This window comes from Narcine bancroftii, chromosome 7, assembly GCF_036971445.1.
Source record: "Narcine bancroftii isolate sNarBan1 chromosome 7, sNarBan1.hap1, whole genome shotgun sequence".
Lineage (NCBI taxonomy): Eukaryota > Metazoa > Chordata > Chondrichthyes > Torpediniformes > Narcinidae > Narcine > Narcine bancroftii.
The window spans coordinates 157375283-157392129 of NC_091475.1; the positions used below are offsets into that span (position 1 = coordinate 157375283).

Below are 16847 nucleotides of genomic sequence, written 5' to 3' on the forward strand. Positions count from 1 at the left end.
GATTTATTCACTGCTACTGGTGTTTGTAATGAGTTCAAAAAGTAAAGTGAAGTGATTGATTGCTGGCAAGAATTGGTCAGCAAGTTCAGGATATCCATGTTCAGATACAAGTGTATCAAAATCCCAAACAGTTCACTGTGCAACTGCCACTAAAAACTAGCCCAACAGCCCAATCCGAGATGATGATGATTATTGCAAACTGAGTAACTATACTTAGCTTTCTTTTTAAGATATTTTTATTGAAATTTGAAATAATACAAAAATTAAACAATACAATTATATATTGAAATACAAGTTACAAGAAAAAGGAAAAAAAAAACACCCCCATTAATTTAAGACCCCTACCACGATACAAGGTTGGAAAAAAACTAATATGTGGGTATCAAGTGATGACAACCTGGAAAGACGGCACAACATCAAAGCTTGTTACAATCCTAAAATTTTAGATCGTGGTAATGGTTCATAAAAGGGCCCCATATCTTTAGGAAATTAGTATTTGAATCTTTAATGGAATATCTATTTTTTTCTAAACTTAAACAAGATATAATATAATTTAACCATTGTGTATGTAGGCGGAGAGTTATCCTTCCATTTAATCAAAATTGCACATCTGGCTATCAATGAGGTAAAAGATGAAATTAGGCTTTAAGTTGAAGTCAATAAAACAACTTCATCTTGGAATGATCTGAATAGAGCAATTAAAGGGCAAGGTTTCAATTTAACTTTAAGAATCACTGATAATGCTTGAAAAATATCTTTCCAAAAATTTTCTAAGAAGCCTCAGCAATTTTAGATTTATCACAGAGAGGATTTATATTAGAGTAAAAACAAGTTAATTTAACTTTAGACACATGTACTCTATGAACCACTTTAATTGCAATAAGAAATGTCATGTACAAAGGGAGGTAGTAGTAATCACATTACAAATAGAGTCTCAGACCTCATCAGAGAATGAAAGATTCAAATCCTGCTCCTAGTCTCTCTGTATTTTAACTAACGAGGCCATTCTTAAATCAAATAAGTTGCTGTAAATAAGAGATATTGAACTTATATGAGAAAGTTATAAATCAAAAAGTATATCAAGAATATTTGCCTTAGGTATTGTGGAAAGTCAGGGATCTGAGATTGAACAAAACGGCTAACTTGTAAATATCTAAAAAATACCTGTTTGGCAAATTAAATTTTACCACCAGTTGTTCAAAAGAAGCAAAATTACTTTGAATAAAAAGGTCTTTGAAACTTTTAATGCTCAATCTGTGACAATTATGAAAAGCTTCATCCTGCAAAGAAGGCAGAAAAAGGCGATTAGATATAATTGGATCAGCAAGGGAAAAATTCTGAAATCCAAAAAACCTTCCAAATTGTGCCCATATTCTACAACGATGTTTAAATATCAAATTATCAGTTAATGTATATAAAGAGGAAGATTAAAAAGGACACTAAAATTGCCAACAATGAAGTATTCTTTGCAAAATTTAATTCAATTTCTACCCATGAAGGGCAATCAACCAAATTATCAAAATGTATCAAAAGAATTGACTTAATAATAACCATCCAATAATATAATCTAAAATTGGGAAATACTAGTCCGCCATTCCTTTTAGCTCTTTTGAAGATGAGCTTTATTTAAGTGAGGTTGTTTCTCCTGCCATATGTAGGAAGATATAAGTGAGTTGAGTGAATCAAACTAAGATTTAGGGATGAAAATTGATACAGATTGAAAGAGATACAAAAATTTAGGTAAAATGTTCATTTTAATAGAATGCAACCAATTATTGAAAGTGATAAAGGTGACCACCTTGATAATAATAATTTATCCTGATTAAATAGGGTGGAAAATTTTTCCTTAATAAGATGTTTATAGTCTTAGTATTTGTAAGTAGATTGATTCTGCACAATCTTAAAATGAAAATTAGAATATCTTGATATAAAACTATTTAAAGGTAAAAGTTCACTTTTATGCAGATTCAACTTGTACCCAGAAAACTGACTAATTTGAGAAAGCAAAGACAATCTGCTTGGTAAAGAAATCTCTGGATTAGAAACAAAAAAACCAAAAGATCATCTGCATAAAAGGATCCTAAGGATCCCAGTAAAACCTCTACATTCATGAAGAGCAATTGCTAAAGGTTCCAATACCAAGTCAAAAGGTAATGGAGTAAAGGACAACCCTGCTGAAGATTAAAAGGTTTTGACTTTTGTAGATTAGTAAGAATTGAGGCAGTGGGACATAGATATAATAATTTAATAAAACATAGCCCAAAATTCTAATCAAACGTCTTGTCTACATCTAAAGAGAAAACACATTTAGGGGCAGGAGTAGGAGATAAATATAAAATATTAAATAAACAATATATATTAAAATAAGAATAACATTTTCTAATGAAACCAGTTTGATCTTCTGAAATGATTAATGGTAAAATATTCTCTAGTCTATGGGCCAATATTTTAGACAAGTTCTCATATCTACATTAAATAGGCCTATGAGAAGCACATTCAATTGGATCCTCCCCTTTTTCGGAATAAGAGAAGTACAAGCTTCATTAAAATATGAAGCAATATTCTCATGTTAAATGAATAATTAAGTAGAGAACTTAATTGGGGTACTAACAATTTGGAAAAGAATTCATAAAATTCCACAGGGTATTCATCAGGTTCTGGAGATTTATCAGATTGTAGAGAAGAAATAGCAAAAAGTATTTCCTCTTGAGAGATAGGTGCTTCCAAACTCATATGTTTATCCTGAGAAAGTGTAGGCAAATTAAGGCGGTTCAGAAAATCGAACATTGAACTAGTATCATTATTGGATTCAGAAGTATATAATCTAGAATAGAATGTTCTAAAATATCATTTGTTTAAGAAAGATCAGTAGTGTCTGTACCATCTTCCATCTGAATTTTATTAATTTGTCTCTTAGCAGCCATTCCTTTCAATTAGCTAGCCAAAAGTTTATCAGACCTTTCCCCATGGATGTAGAACTGACTCCTACTCCACAAAAGTTGCTGTTCAATGAGATGAATATAAAAAAGATCAAATTAAGTTTTAAGTTCAACTCTCCTTATACAAGTCATGTTATTTATCTTGTACATACAGTTAATCAATTTGTTTGATCTGATTGACTAAATTTAATCTTTCCTTATTAGTCTTCCTCTTTATATTAGCTGTAAAAGAAATAATTTGCCCTATAAGATATGCTTTCATAGTATCCCAGACAATCAAGTTAGAAATTGTTGGAGAAGAATTTGTAGTAAAGAACTGAATTTGCTCCTCCATAAAATTAAAAAAAATCCTTGCCTGAAAGTAAGGTAGAATTAAATCACCAGTGCCTCCTTATGAAAGGAGTATCAGGGAAATTCAAAGGTCGGCTAACAGGGACATAGTCAGATACCACTATTCCTTGATATTCACATGATTTGGTCAATGAAATCAATTGATTATTAAAAAGTAATCAATCAGAGAATAGGAATGGTGCACATTTTCCCATAGTTGTATATATATTAAAAAAAAACCCAACCACACAAACTAATTTTCCCACAGTCAGCATTATATCACTCGCGGTCTTAATAAATGATTAATCAAAGTAGGGAAATACAATTAATAGAGGTGATATAAATCTTTAACATAAAAAAATAACCAAAATAAACTGAATGAACTAAATTAAAATAAAACCTCTTGATAAGTCAATTAGCCCCTCAAATGTCAAGAATACAATGTAACAGTAGAGATAAACAATATGAACACATCCGCAGTAACTTCATGATTTATCCCCACTATCTAACAGATTTCAGAAAATATGTGCAGCTGTGTTAACATCTTCAAAACCATTGAGTCCCAAAGATTCAAAACAGTAAATAAATCCTGAGTAAATTTAAAAATGGGGCTCTTTGAACTATAAAAAGTCTACTTTTCACCATCCAAGTTCAATGACATAAACACTATGATTTATAATGAATAAAATATAATTATTCCCAAACCTAAAATATATTAAACTCATATGCATTACTTCAATGCTGACCACATTTTCCCATGATCATATGATAAACTAACACACAAACCCACTTTCCCACAGTCAATTAATAAAATACATACATTATCTTTTCTTTGGCTTGACTTCGCGGACGAAGATTTATGGAGGGGGTAAAAAGTCCACATCAGCTGCAGGCTCGTTTGTGGCTGACAAGTCCGATGCGGGACAGGCAGACACGATTGCAGCGGTTGCAGGGGAAAATTGGTTGGTTGGGGTTGGGTGTTGGGTTTTTCCTCCTTTGCCTTTTGTCAGTGAGGTGGGCTCTGCGGTCTTCTTCAAAGGAGGTTGCTGCCCGCCAAACTGTGAGGCGCCAAGATGCACGGTTTGAGGCGTTATCAGCCCACTGGCGGTGGTCAATGTGGCAGGCACCAAGAGATTTCTTTAGGCAGTCCTTGTACCTTTTCTTTGGTGCACCTCTGTCACGGTGGCCAGTGGAGAGCTCGCCATATAACACGATCTTGAGAAGGCAATGGTCCTCCATTCTGGAGATGTGACCCATCCAGCGCAGCTGGATCTTCAGCAGCGTGGACTCGATGCTGTCGACCTCTGCCATCTCGAGTACTTCGACGTTAGGGATGAAAGCGCTCCAATGGATGTTGAGGATGGAGCGGAGACATCGCTGGTGGAAGCGTTCTAGGAGCCGTAGGTGGTGCCGGTAGAGGACCCATGATTCGGAGCCGAACAGGAGTGTGGGTATGACAACGGCTCTGTATACGCTTATCTTTGTGAGGTTTTTCAGTTGGTTGTTTTTCCAGACTCTTTTGTGTAGTCTTCCAAAGGCGCTATTTGCCTTGGCGAGTCTGTTGTCTATCTCATTGTCGATCCTTGCATCTGATGAAATGGTGCAGCCGAGATAGGTAAACTGGTTGACCGTTTTGAGTTTTGTGTGCCCGATGGAGATGTGGGGGGACTGGTAGTCATGGTGGGGAGCTGGCTGATGGAGGACCTCAGTTTTCTTCAGGCTGACTTCCAGGCCAAACATTTTGGCAGTTTCCGCAAAGCAGGACATCAAGCGCTGGCTCTGAATGGGCAACTAAAGCGGCATCGTCTGCAAAGAGTAGTTCACGGACAAGTTTCTCTTGTGTCTTGGTGTGAGCTTGCAGGCGCCTCAGATTGAAGAGACTGCCATCCGTGCGGTACCGGATGTAAACAGCGTCTTCATTGTTGGGGTCTTTCATGGCTTGGTTCAGCATCATGCTGAAGAAGATTGAAAAGAGGGTTGGTGCGAGAACACAGCCTTGCTTCACGCCATTGTTAATGGAGAAGGGTTCAGAGAGCTCATTGCTGTATCTGTCCCGACCTTGTTGGTTTTCGTGCAGTTGGATAATCATGTTGAGGAACTTTGGGGGACATCCGATGCGCTCTAGTATTTGCCAAAGCAAATACATACATTATATCACTAATTAAAAAAACAAAATAGGCAAATTCTGTCTACATTAATAAAATAAAATGAATACAATCTATTTAATTCTATAATATTAAAAAAACTAAATTAAAATAAAATCACGTGATTAAATCAATTAACCCCTCCAAAAGTAAAAGAGAGCAACCAAACTTCCCCCTCTCGGAAGGAAAAAAAGCAACCTTCAGAATTTAAAAAAATCCTTTCGAACTCAGTGACATTAGTTCATTTCGAACTTGAAGTTCAAGAGGAATCCTTCAAAACTTTGCAGGCATCATCCACCGAATTTAATAATGCCTTTGACCACTTTTCAAAATGATCCGGAGATGAGTAGCATACAACAAAGCAGGTTTCAGACCCTTCTTGTACAGTTCAGTCATCACTCCTCATGGCCCTGACTTCAGGGCAAAAATCTTCAATAAATCTTACTTTTTGACCCTGATAGATAACATTTCTTTTCAGACAAGCTTTAAGAATAACCTGATCCTTTTCTTGGTAATAATGAAAATGAATAATTTCTGATCAAGAGTGATGTTCCGAAGTTGGTTTAACAGCTGAAGACCGATGTGCTCGGTCGAGTTCAGGTTTAGTAGTCAAGAAGTCTCTTCCAAACACTTCCATAAGCAAGCCTGAGAAGATCTCCGTTTACTTGCATGTTCTGTATTTTCTCTTAAACCCAGGATCCGTAAGTTCTAAGATATGCTCCTGCTCTCCAAGTCAAGCACCTTAGAAGCTAACTTGGAGTTGCTCGCAGCCATTGTATCGAAATAACTTTCTAACTTATCAATATGATCATTAACAGTCAGCAAACTTCCTTCAACAACATCCAAACAGATTTCAATAGCTGTGATCAATTGTCGAACTTTTTCCAACTTAATGTTAAGTTCTCGTGGACGTTCCTTCACTGCAGCATTGATTTCGCAGGTTAATTCCCATGACCTTTTTCAACATTTCTGCCACGTTTTCAACAGATAAAGAAGCTGTTTCTTCTTTTCCATTTTTCGCTTTTTGTTCAGCTCTGGTGCCATCGTTTGAAAAGCAATGATATTAAGTGTTGAGGAGGCAAAGTTAAAGCACTTTGGTTAAAAATTACAAACGAATGAGCAAGGGATATTTAAAAAAATTATCAGGAGTACCTAACTCTACCACCTATCTCATGGCAGTCACCAACCAGAAGTTGTAACTATACTTTGTAATTGGATTAACAGATGGACAATATATGCTTTGGAGTTTCAACCAGTAATCAAGATGATATAGTTGACACAGATGGTGATGAAGCAGAATAAATCTAACCTCCATCCAGAACAATCTGACAATTGTTCATTGAACTCTGCTTCAGCTAAACAATCCATCAAGTCTTTTGCAACAATAGATGTACCCAACTTTGATTTAGAATTGTTTCAACTACTTTAAGTTTAAATTTAAAAGTTATTTCTATCTAGAAACCAAGATTGATGGATCAATACAACACTTCTGGGTCACAAATAATAACAGAAATATTTGCATTAGGATTTTAAAATCTGCCATCGTTTTGTTGTTGCATATAAACGCAAGCAGAAAAATGGTACGGGTGTAAACTTATCCAACTAGCTTTAAATTATCTCTTACTATTCTACTGTTCTCACCTACAGATGTTCTGGGATGGCCAAGTGGTGGCTTTTTAGCAATCATGCAGGAATTCCCACTAATCAGGAGCTACCCTGAGAGCGTTGGAGAATGAGGGGAGATTTGATCGAGGCATTCAAAATTATGAGTGGTACAGGTAGGGTAAATGCAAACAAGTTTTTTTTCCTCTGGGGTTGAATGAGGAAAGAATAAGAGGACATAGGCTGAGAGTGAAAGGTTGAAATGCTTAAGGAGAACATTAGGGGAAACTTTTTCATTCAGAGGGTGGTGGGTGTATGGAACGAGCTGCTGATTACAGTAGTAGATACAGGTTACATTTTGACATTTAATGGAAGATTGGACATGTATATGGATGGAAGAGGTATGGAGGGCTACAGTCCAGGTGCAGGTTATTAGGGCTAAGCAGGGATTAGATGGCCAAAGAGCCTGTGTGTGTGTGTGTGTGTGTGTGTGTGTGTGTGTGTGTGTGTGTGTGTGTGTGTGTGTGTGTGTGTGTGTGTGTGTGTGTGTGTGTGTGCTGTGGTTCAATAGTTCTAACCTATCAGAGAACAAACTCTATATGATATGTGATTTGATAGAAACTTTATATGTTTGGCCACCCAACTTGTTTGAAGTGAAAAGCTGCTTAAGCAGGGCCCACTTTGAACAACCCAGTGAAATAATGGTGCTTGATGTCACTGAGACATGGAAGGATGATGCAACAGAGAAGGATGTATTTATCAACTTGATAATGATAATAGAATAACGATGAGCCTGAACTTCATTCAAATTGGCAACAGATTTCAATGTCTTTTATGTCCTTAGTTCATTCCTGCTGGATGATAATAGCTTCTCACAAGGTTGCTCAAAGATTTAGTGAGCAGACTAGCTTTCCCCGAGAAGGCTGGGTTGCTACAGTCTGCCTATTTCTGGTAAATCTGTAACTTGATGTTCCCCTCTGTTGACCTATCATCTTGCCTTCTTTTCTGTCCAGTCCCCATTTTGACAGAATGAATCACCCTGTGGAAGCTCCTCTGACTCACCATCCATACTATTGCTGGTGGTGATTTCTGTTCTGGAGCTACATTACTCCAGAGTCCACAGCATTGGAGGAACCTTGAACAGGATCAAAAGGCAGAGGAAGGGCGATGAGCGGTGGACAATTGACATTGTGGTGTAGTCTCTTGGTACCATGCTTTGTGCGAGTATATCCTAGGGCACATGCACGTGTATGTGTGAGTTCAAGAATGAAAGAACGCAAAGCTGTATGACATAATGAATCCTATTCGGAAGTGACAAGCCATTGTTACAGGATACACAATTATACCAATTTCATTTATGCATGAAAGAAGCTACCATCAAAATTGAGGCATCCTGTTATCTTTTCCATTTGGCCTATTTTTCACCATTGTATGGAGTCAGAGTGGGCTTCAGTGTAATAATTACATGCAATCATTGCTTAAAAGTTAAATTGGAAGAAATTATATGATTATTTGATATGAGGCTATTGGATAAAAGGGGTGAAGGATACATCTCCAATCCCTAAAATGAGACCAGGAGGGTTCAAAGCTGGTTATTTTGCTCCTTAGCACTTCAAATATCTTTATATTTGTCTTTTCAGTTAATACTTGGGCTTTCCTGTACAATGTTTTGAATTTCTGGATTTTGTGTCAACAAAGATATTGAAAACTGGTCTTGCCACTTAAGATATGCTCCCGCTTATAAATATATAATTCTACTGAACTATCTGTCCATACTGTAACTATATTGAGATAAATTATGCAGTAGATCATGGAATGAAGGGGAGGAGGTGGGGAGCTATAAAAAGGAAGATGTGGGCAACGGACTGCTCGAGAGGGCAGGTAAGGGGAAAGAAATGGAAAATAAACAGGGAAACGAGCCAGAAAGATCAACAAAAGCAGGGGAGTGGGGGAGGATGTGGGTAAGACAACAAGAAGGAGGTTACCAGACACTTGGATGTGGAAGCAACTCTGGGAGATAACAATAGTTGTAGAGCCAGAGATCAGCAGGGATCAGAAAGGAGCAGCAATGAGACAGGCTCTCATAGAACTCCAGTCGAAGAGGGGAGGAAAGCTTTGTCAGGGTTGGCATACCTGGTGTGTAGCAAACCACACAATCCATTAGCTTATATATCATTAAAATATGCTGGAATGATGCAGCGATGGCAGTCGATGACACTAATCCTCATGTATTTCTGATTAAATGCCAGCACCATGCCCAAGCTGACACCATGTGTGAATTCTAACAAGAGTCGGTGTGTTTAGCAGCATGAAAGCTTTTCCTTTCCATCATTCCTGTTTAACATTCATATGCCCTACAAGACACTCACACACTTACTAAGCCTCATACAGCCACCTCAGCTTCCAAAGGCTGTTGGTCTAAAGCGACGGTGAATGACACAAGATGAAGGTGCTGTGTATGGCATTGCCTGTTCAGATCTGCGCAGCTCCTCAATAAGGGAGGGAAACCCTTTGTTGTTGCAGTGTATTATTTCTGCATAATTACGACATCAGGCCAATATATCCCTGCCCCATCAAGAAGCCTGTGCATCCCTGCACAGACTATGTCTGTATCTTACTAACTAAAGTGTTGGAGATGAAATCCCTTCTCCTTGGTGTTTCACATATAGTGGTGCTTTGCTGATATCTGCAGTACCAGCCAGGAGATACCTAGAGGTGAAGTAGCTGAGGATCACACCCATCTTCAACTCCATTGATACCTTATATTCCGTCTTGGCAGTCTCCAACCAGAGAGCATTAACATTGACCTCCTATTCCATTGGCCCCACCCCCTCTACTCCCCAGTCTCTCTCTTTCCCCCATTCTCTATCTTCTTTCCTCCAGCTTCCACCTCTTCCCTTCCTTCTCCTATCAGAGACTTCTCCTTCTTAGGCCTCTTCCCATCACTTCTCAGTTACTTTCTCTTTGTGGTGATACACTACTAGCCTACTGCAGGGGGTGACCTGTGTGTCCTGGGTAAACTTGGACCTCTCACTTTGTTCGTTTTAGATTGGTCACAGTGTTTGAGCTACCGAAAGAAAATAGTCACGCATGCTGAGAGCACTTCAGTTTATACAAATCTTTAATACAAATTCTAAAGCTGATACCAAACTACAATATGCAAGCCCTTCCTAATTATACTTATCAATGCCTGGACTGGTCCCAACTGCCGAGGCGAGGCAACGACTGCACACTTGTAGTAGATTGTCGGGGCGCCGGTAGCAGCTTCTCCACCTCCCCAGACTGGGACGTTGGCTGGACTCTAGAAGTTCTTCTTCTTGCTGAGAAATGTTGCCACCTCTCGGAGAGTCTCAAACTTCAGCAGCGGGACCACGGCTTATATTACCCAAGAACTGTTTACCCAAGCACCTATTCCCAGCACAGTAAGAAAGATAAGCGAGCAAGCTTGCATGCCTAGGGTTCTATCGAATAACACAATTTTCAGCTTATCACTTTGAATACAATGGTTTATTTTGCGTCAAGGTTAGGTCTCTGCCTGAAAGACTGTGACCAAAACAAGCAGGAAGATTAAATGTTCTTGGTACACAGATGTCTTTTTGTCAAATAACTGCATCTCTGGGCCCCATGGTGGAATTTAGCTTATGTCTGCTGAGTCTCAAGCAGGTTACTGATTCCCAGCCTTGCAGGAGCGAAAGCATGGTTTAAATCCTCCAATACACTGTGTACCTGCAGGAAGATCACCGGAGGTCAGACCACACCTGGCTGGCTGTTAATCAGCTGACCTGAATGGACCAAGCCCCACCTGGTCAGATGCCAATCATCCGCCGGGCTATAAACCACTTCTGGCCCTTCAAGGTTAGTCACGCGGAGTTGCAGCTAACTACAGCAGAGACTTTAAGTAGAATAAAGCCTGTTGTTCAGTCTTCTGAATCTTGTGTCTGCTTATAGTGCATCACACTCTTCTCCCTCCACCTATATCCACATATTACCTCTTATCTGTGCTCCTCCTTTCCCCCCTCCTCTCCTCTGCCCCCTCCCTTTAATTTGGTTGTCTACCTCTGTGGTGATATGTAATTACACCACTAGGCAACTAGGGGTCACCCCAGTGTCCTTGTATATAAAGCAGTCCAGAGCTACAGTCTCACCTTCCAGGTTCGTCTTGCAGAGAGACAAGACTTCTCAGTGCACATATTAGTTTATTAAAGCTGTCCTATACTCGCACCGGCATCACCTACGGCTCCTAGAACGCTTCCACCAGCGTTGTCTCCGCTCCATCCTCAACATTCATTGGAGCGCTTTCATCCCTAACGTCGAAGTACTCGAGATGGCAGAGGTCGACAGCATCGAGTCCACGCTGCTGAAGATCCAGCTGCGCTGGATGGGTCACGTCTCCAGAATGGAGGACCATCGCCTTCCCAAGATCGTGTTTTATGGCGAGCTCTCCACTGGCCACCGTGACAGAGGTGCACCAAAGAAAAGGTACAAGGACTGCCTAAAGAAATCTCTTGGTGCCTGCCACATTGACCACCGCCAGTGGGCTGATAACGCCTCAAACCGTGCATCTTGGCGCCTCACAGTTTGGCGGGCAGCAACCTCCTTTGAAGAAGACCGCAGAGCCCACCTCACTGACAAAAGGCAAAGGAGGAAAAACCCAACACCCAACCCCAACCAACCAATTTTCCCCTGCAGCCGCTGCAACCGTGTCTGCCTGTCCCGCATCGGACTTGTCAGCCACAAACGAGCCTGCAGCTGACGTGGACTTTTACCCCCTCCATAAATCTTCGTCCGCGAAGCCAAGCCAAAGATACTCGCACTGCTTGTGTGGTTATTGTCAGTACAACCTCCTTTCCCCAATTCCTGATGACCAGCTCAGACCTGAAATATTAAGTGATTTTACTTACTCTGGATGCTGCCATTGTTGAGTTTCTGCTGAGTTACCTTTGCACGTTTGTCCACTGTTCCCTTTCTTCCTTCTCCTGGCCTTTGTAAGTGCATAAGAATATAGAAATAGCAACAAAGAATTGACAATTTGTCCCTCGTGCCTTCTCCATCTTGGCTGAAAGTCACCTTTCCTGTTCCATATCCCTTGATACCCTTTATACTTAAAGTCCATTAATCTTTGTCCTGAATATACTCAATGATTGAGCTTCCGTAGCTCTCTGGGTGAGAAAGTTGCAAAAATTGACCGTCAGTTGGGTATTATTTTTCTTTCCTCAACCTGTTATTATGAGTTCTAAGCACTCCAGCAAGGGGAATGCAACCCAGGAAATCATGCTCTGCTCTATCTTGTCACTGTCAAGTTTAAAGCACAGCTTTCATTCTGGCACCTAACATGTATGGGTGAAGGTAATAGTTAAGGATCTAACTTCTCTTGATAACAATGTTGGAGCTGCTGTAACAATAATGTTACTGATGCAGACCCAGGAGAGCAGAGAGTGGCAACACTGTACTGCTGGAAGGGTTCAACAGCCCAGTGCTAATGCTGATGGCTTTGTACAAGCTTTAAGTGGCCTGTTAAAGGAGCTAATGGCACCAGAAGTGGGGAGGACAACCCCAATGAGAAAGAGAAGAGGAATCGACCCTACAGGACGGTGACCATAGCAGCAGACCAATGAGGGGGATCAGTGACTGAGGGACCCATATAGGCTGCTGGTGACTTGCAGTTGGGGGACCTTGCACAAGCTGGAGAGGTGCTCATGGGAACCAGGCATTGGAGCTGGGATTGCACAAGGTGCTGAGGGCAAGAAGGGCCTCAGGTGCTGAAGGCATCCTGATCACACTGGATCACGTCAGAGGTTTGGATCTGAAGCTCAGGTTGCTAATGGTTTGAACAGGAGTCTGTGTAGCTGCAGAGACTGTGGGAGCGCTGGAGGTGAATCCAAGGACACTGAAGGGATTCTCTTTTTTTCATGTTCCGTACTCTGATATGACAACAAAGAAATTTGAATCCTGAATCTCAGCTGCAGCACTTGCTGAAAACTTTACACACTTTTTACCACCTCTGACAAAAGTAATCACCAGACTCCTCTTCAATCAACTCTTCTCTTGAGCAATCACCAATTATTTTACACTTTCAGGGAGTTCCTCCTCCTGCCAACAAATACAGATTTTTTTTGTTTTGTTTTGTGATTAACATGTGATAGCTATCGTCAAATTTGACTGGTTTGGCATCTAATTGGTGTTACAGACAATGTGATGCCATGACCCACTTGTACTGCTATTGACAGTGCTTGTAAGTGCTTTTTATCAGTAATAGAATATTACAGTACAGTACAGAACCTTAGGCCCATGATGTTGTGCCAACCTATATATACCTAAAAAAAACCGAAACCCTCCCTACCTCATAACGCTCATTTTTCTTTCATTCACGAGCCTGCCTAAGAATCTCTTAAATGCCTCTAATGTTCCAGCCTCCACCACCACCTCTGGCAATGTATACCAGGCACCACAACTCTCTGCAAAAGATATATTCTTTTTAAATTTTTAAAAATTTTTTCACATTAACCATATCAATCAAAATACACACAAACACTTCCCTCTTAAATATACACAGTGGCATTTTCTCCCCTTTTTTCCCCCCTACCTTCCCTCCCCCCTTCCCACCCCCCTCCAAACCCATTAAATGTTCAACATATACAATACAATAAAACCATTAAATAATGTCATCACACAATGAAAATAAACGAGAAAATTGTGTCATCTACTTTTACACCCTGGATCAAGTCGTTTTGTCTTTTTATCATTTTAGGGGGTGGAGGTCCAAGGCAAGCCCTCTCTGTTATGTTCCATGTACGGTTCCCAAATTTGTTCAAACAATGCGACTTTATTTTTCAAATTATATGAGGATAGCATTAGATAAATTAACAGAAAGGTACAACCAAGGTGGTTTGCAGTTACCAAACTTTAAAAATTATTATAGAGCAGCACAATTAAGGTATTTATCAGATTTTTATCAGTCAAGGGAAAAACCAGATTGGACTAAGATAGAGCTAGATAAAATAGGGGAGAAGGTACTGGAACATATACTTTATAAGTAGGATGAAAAGCTGGTCCAATATAAAAGCTCACCAGTACTGCATCATTTACTCAATATATGGAAGAAGATTCATTAAGAAAGGAAAAAAAAAACAAATGATCAACTACCAAAATTATTATTGATGCAAAATCAGCTAATCCCTTTTATAATAGATAACCTTTCCTTTAGAGAATGGGAGAGAAAAGGAATTAAAAGAATAGAAAATTGTTTTTTGGGAAATAATTTATTATCATTTGAACAAATGAAGTACAAATATGGAATAACTCATGGTACAATGTTTGCATACCATCAAGTGAAAGCCTACTTAAAGGATAAATTGGGAAGCAGACTGAGATTACCAGAAGGAAGCAGCTTTGAATATGTGATTACAGAAACAACGATAATAAAAAGATTTATAACGAACATGTACATCAAGCTGCAAGAGAAGGAAAATGATGAAATAAGCTATAAACCCAAACAAAAGGGGGAAAAAAATTTAAACATAAAGATAAAAAATGAAACATGGGAAAAGTTATGCTCTGGAACTATGAAGAATATAATAAACACAAGGTTACTATGATACAGTATAATTGGTTACACAGGCTATATATCACACCCCAAAAGTTTAAAAATAATGGGATCCAACATTATTAGATAGAAGTTTTTGCTATAAGAAGGAAATGGGAACAACAGTACATGCAATTTGGGCAAGTGAGAAAGTGAAAAAGTTTTGGGAAGATCTAAATCAGGTATTAAATAAAATCACAAAAAGCAACATACCAAAAAATCCAGAGATCTTTCTTCTAAGTAATATAAGAAGTAAAGAATTAGACCTCAAACTGGATGAAGCACAAAAAAGATTTATTATGATAGCCTCAGCTGTAGCAAAAAAATGTATAATGTCAACCTGGAAATCAGAAGAGAGCCTGAGGGTACAGCAATGGTACATAGAAATGAATAAATGTATTCCATTGGAAAAAAATAACAAAAGATTTACTCTTGATGTCTCCTCTAAACCTTCCTCCATTTACTTTGTACAGATGTTTTTGTACAGGTAGATTGAATCTTGATAAAATTGTCAACATGTAAAATTCCTTCACCCAAATGAATGTGAATCTTTTCAATTCTCTCATTAGGAGATTACAGAGGCTTGGTTACTGAGTGTACTTGGGATAATGATTGATAAATTTTAAATATCAAGGAAATCAGGTGATTAGCTCTTGTAACATTTGCAAAACTGGCATTATGGAGCCCAATGTCATGACCTTGTAGGTGACCTTCGCCCAATCTGTTTTTCAGGTAAACATAAAATTCATACGGTAATGAATGATAAAGGAAGAGTGCTCGTGATGGTTCTACATGAATGGTCTGAATGAATACAAGTTATCTGGTTATTTAGCTTATTGCTGCTTTTGAGATTTCACTGTCCATTACATTTCTTTTCAATAATTTTTTTTCCTTATCTATGCTTTAAAATGTTCTGAGATTTAAATAGATGTTAGTTACTTATTTCATTTGTTCATGGGATAATTTATTTCCTGTTCCTATAAGCCCCAGGTCTGAGTTATTGTGTTGGGTAATTACTTTACAAGGAGTCCAGAGTCATGAAATGCCAGAACAGATCAGAATCAGGATTTATTGTCATGAATAAGTCGGCGTTTTGTGGTTGCATTATAGTGCAAGCATACATATTATAACCATATTATGATATTACCATAAAATAAAATAACAACAATAATTACTGTGATTCCTAAAAAAGATGAATACCCTCTAAAACCTTCACTCATCTCACTATTAAATGTGGATTATAAAATAGTAGCAAAAGTTTTGTAAATAGAATGAATAACTTGTTACATAAATTAATTAATATAGATCAGACAGGGTTTGTAAAAGAAAAAGACAATCTTTGGAAATTGTAGCTTGACTTAGTATAATTCATCTGGTGCAAAAAAAGGGGTGATTTGGGTGTTGCAGTGGCTTTAGATGCAAAAAAGGTATTTGATAGATTAGAGGTGGATTTTTGTTTAAGGTTTTAGAAAGGTTTGGATTTGTATTAATTAAAAAAAATGGATTAGAGCATTATATAATAGCCCTAAAGCTAAAGTAGTGACAAATGGACAAGTGTCTGTGCTATTTAAGTTAACAAGATCAAGTAGACAAGGTTGTCCTTTGTCACTGGCTTTATTTATTTTAGCCATAAAACCACTTGCCCAGGTAATTTGCTCTGACATACATATTAAGGGCTTTAGGGTGGGTCAGGATGAATATAAAATTAGTTTATTTGCAGATGATGTTTTAATATATTTGACTGACCCTGAGTCATCTTTATAAAGATTGTATATCCAACTGGAAGAATATGGAAAAATTTTGGGTTATAAAATAAATTAGGATAAAAGTGAAATTATGCTTTCGATAGTAAGTAATTATATTCAATGTCAGAGGGATACACAGTTTAAATGGCCAAAAAAAGTGTTAAATATTCAGGAATACATATGGATAGTAATTTGAAGAATTTCTATAAATTGTATGATTGGCCTTTACTTAAAAAGATTGAGGAAGAATTTTAAAAATGAATAAATTTACCTATAACTTTAGATGGAAGGGTAAATTGTATCAAGATAAATATTTCCAAGGATACAATATATTTTTCAGATATTACCAATATTAATTCCTCAAAATTATTTTCAAGAATTAAATAAATAAACAAACAAACCAACCAACAAACAAATAAATAAATAAATAGGGAGCTTTCTTTGAAAAGGTAAAATGGCAAGAATTTCTATAGAGAAGTTTATGTGGAAATATGAATTGGGAGGT

The 16847-nt window shown here is 38.2% G+C and overlaps 1 long non-coding RNA gene across 2 annotated transcripts in view; it reads right to left on the reverse strand.

Moving 5' to 3' along the window:
- Window positions 1-1231: 1231 nt before the first annotated feature.
- The window catches only part of LOC138740049 (uncharacterized), a 52516-nt gene continuing 36900 nt past the window's right edge, over window positions 1232-16847 (reverse strand). For both annotated transcript variants that reach the window (XR_011342632.1, XR_011342633.1), the window contains 3 exons: window positions 13356-13470; window positions 11917-11996; window positions 1232-1280 (listed from right to left, as the gene is read on the reverse strand). This is a non-coding gene — a long non-coding RNA (uncharacterized lncRNA). The remainder of the gene's footprint in view (window positions 1281-11916; window positions 11997-13355; window positions 13471-16847) is intronic.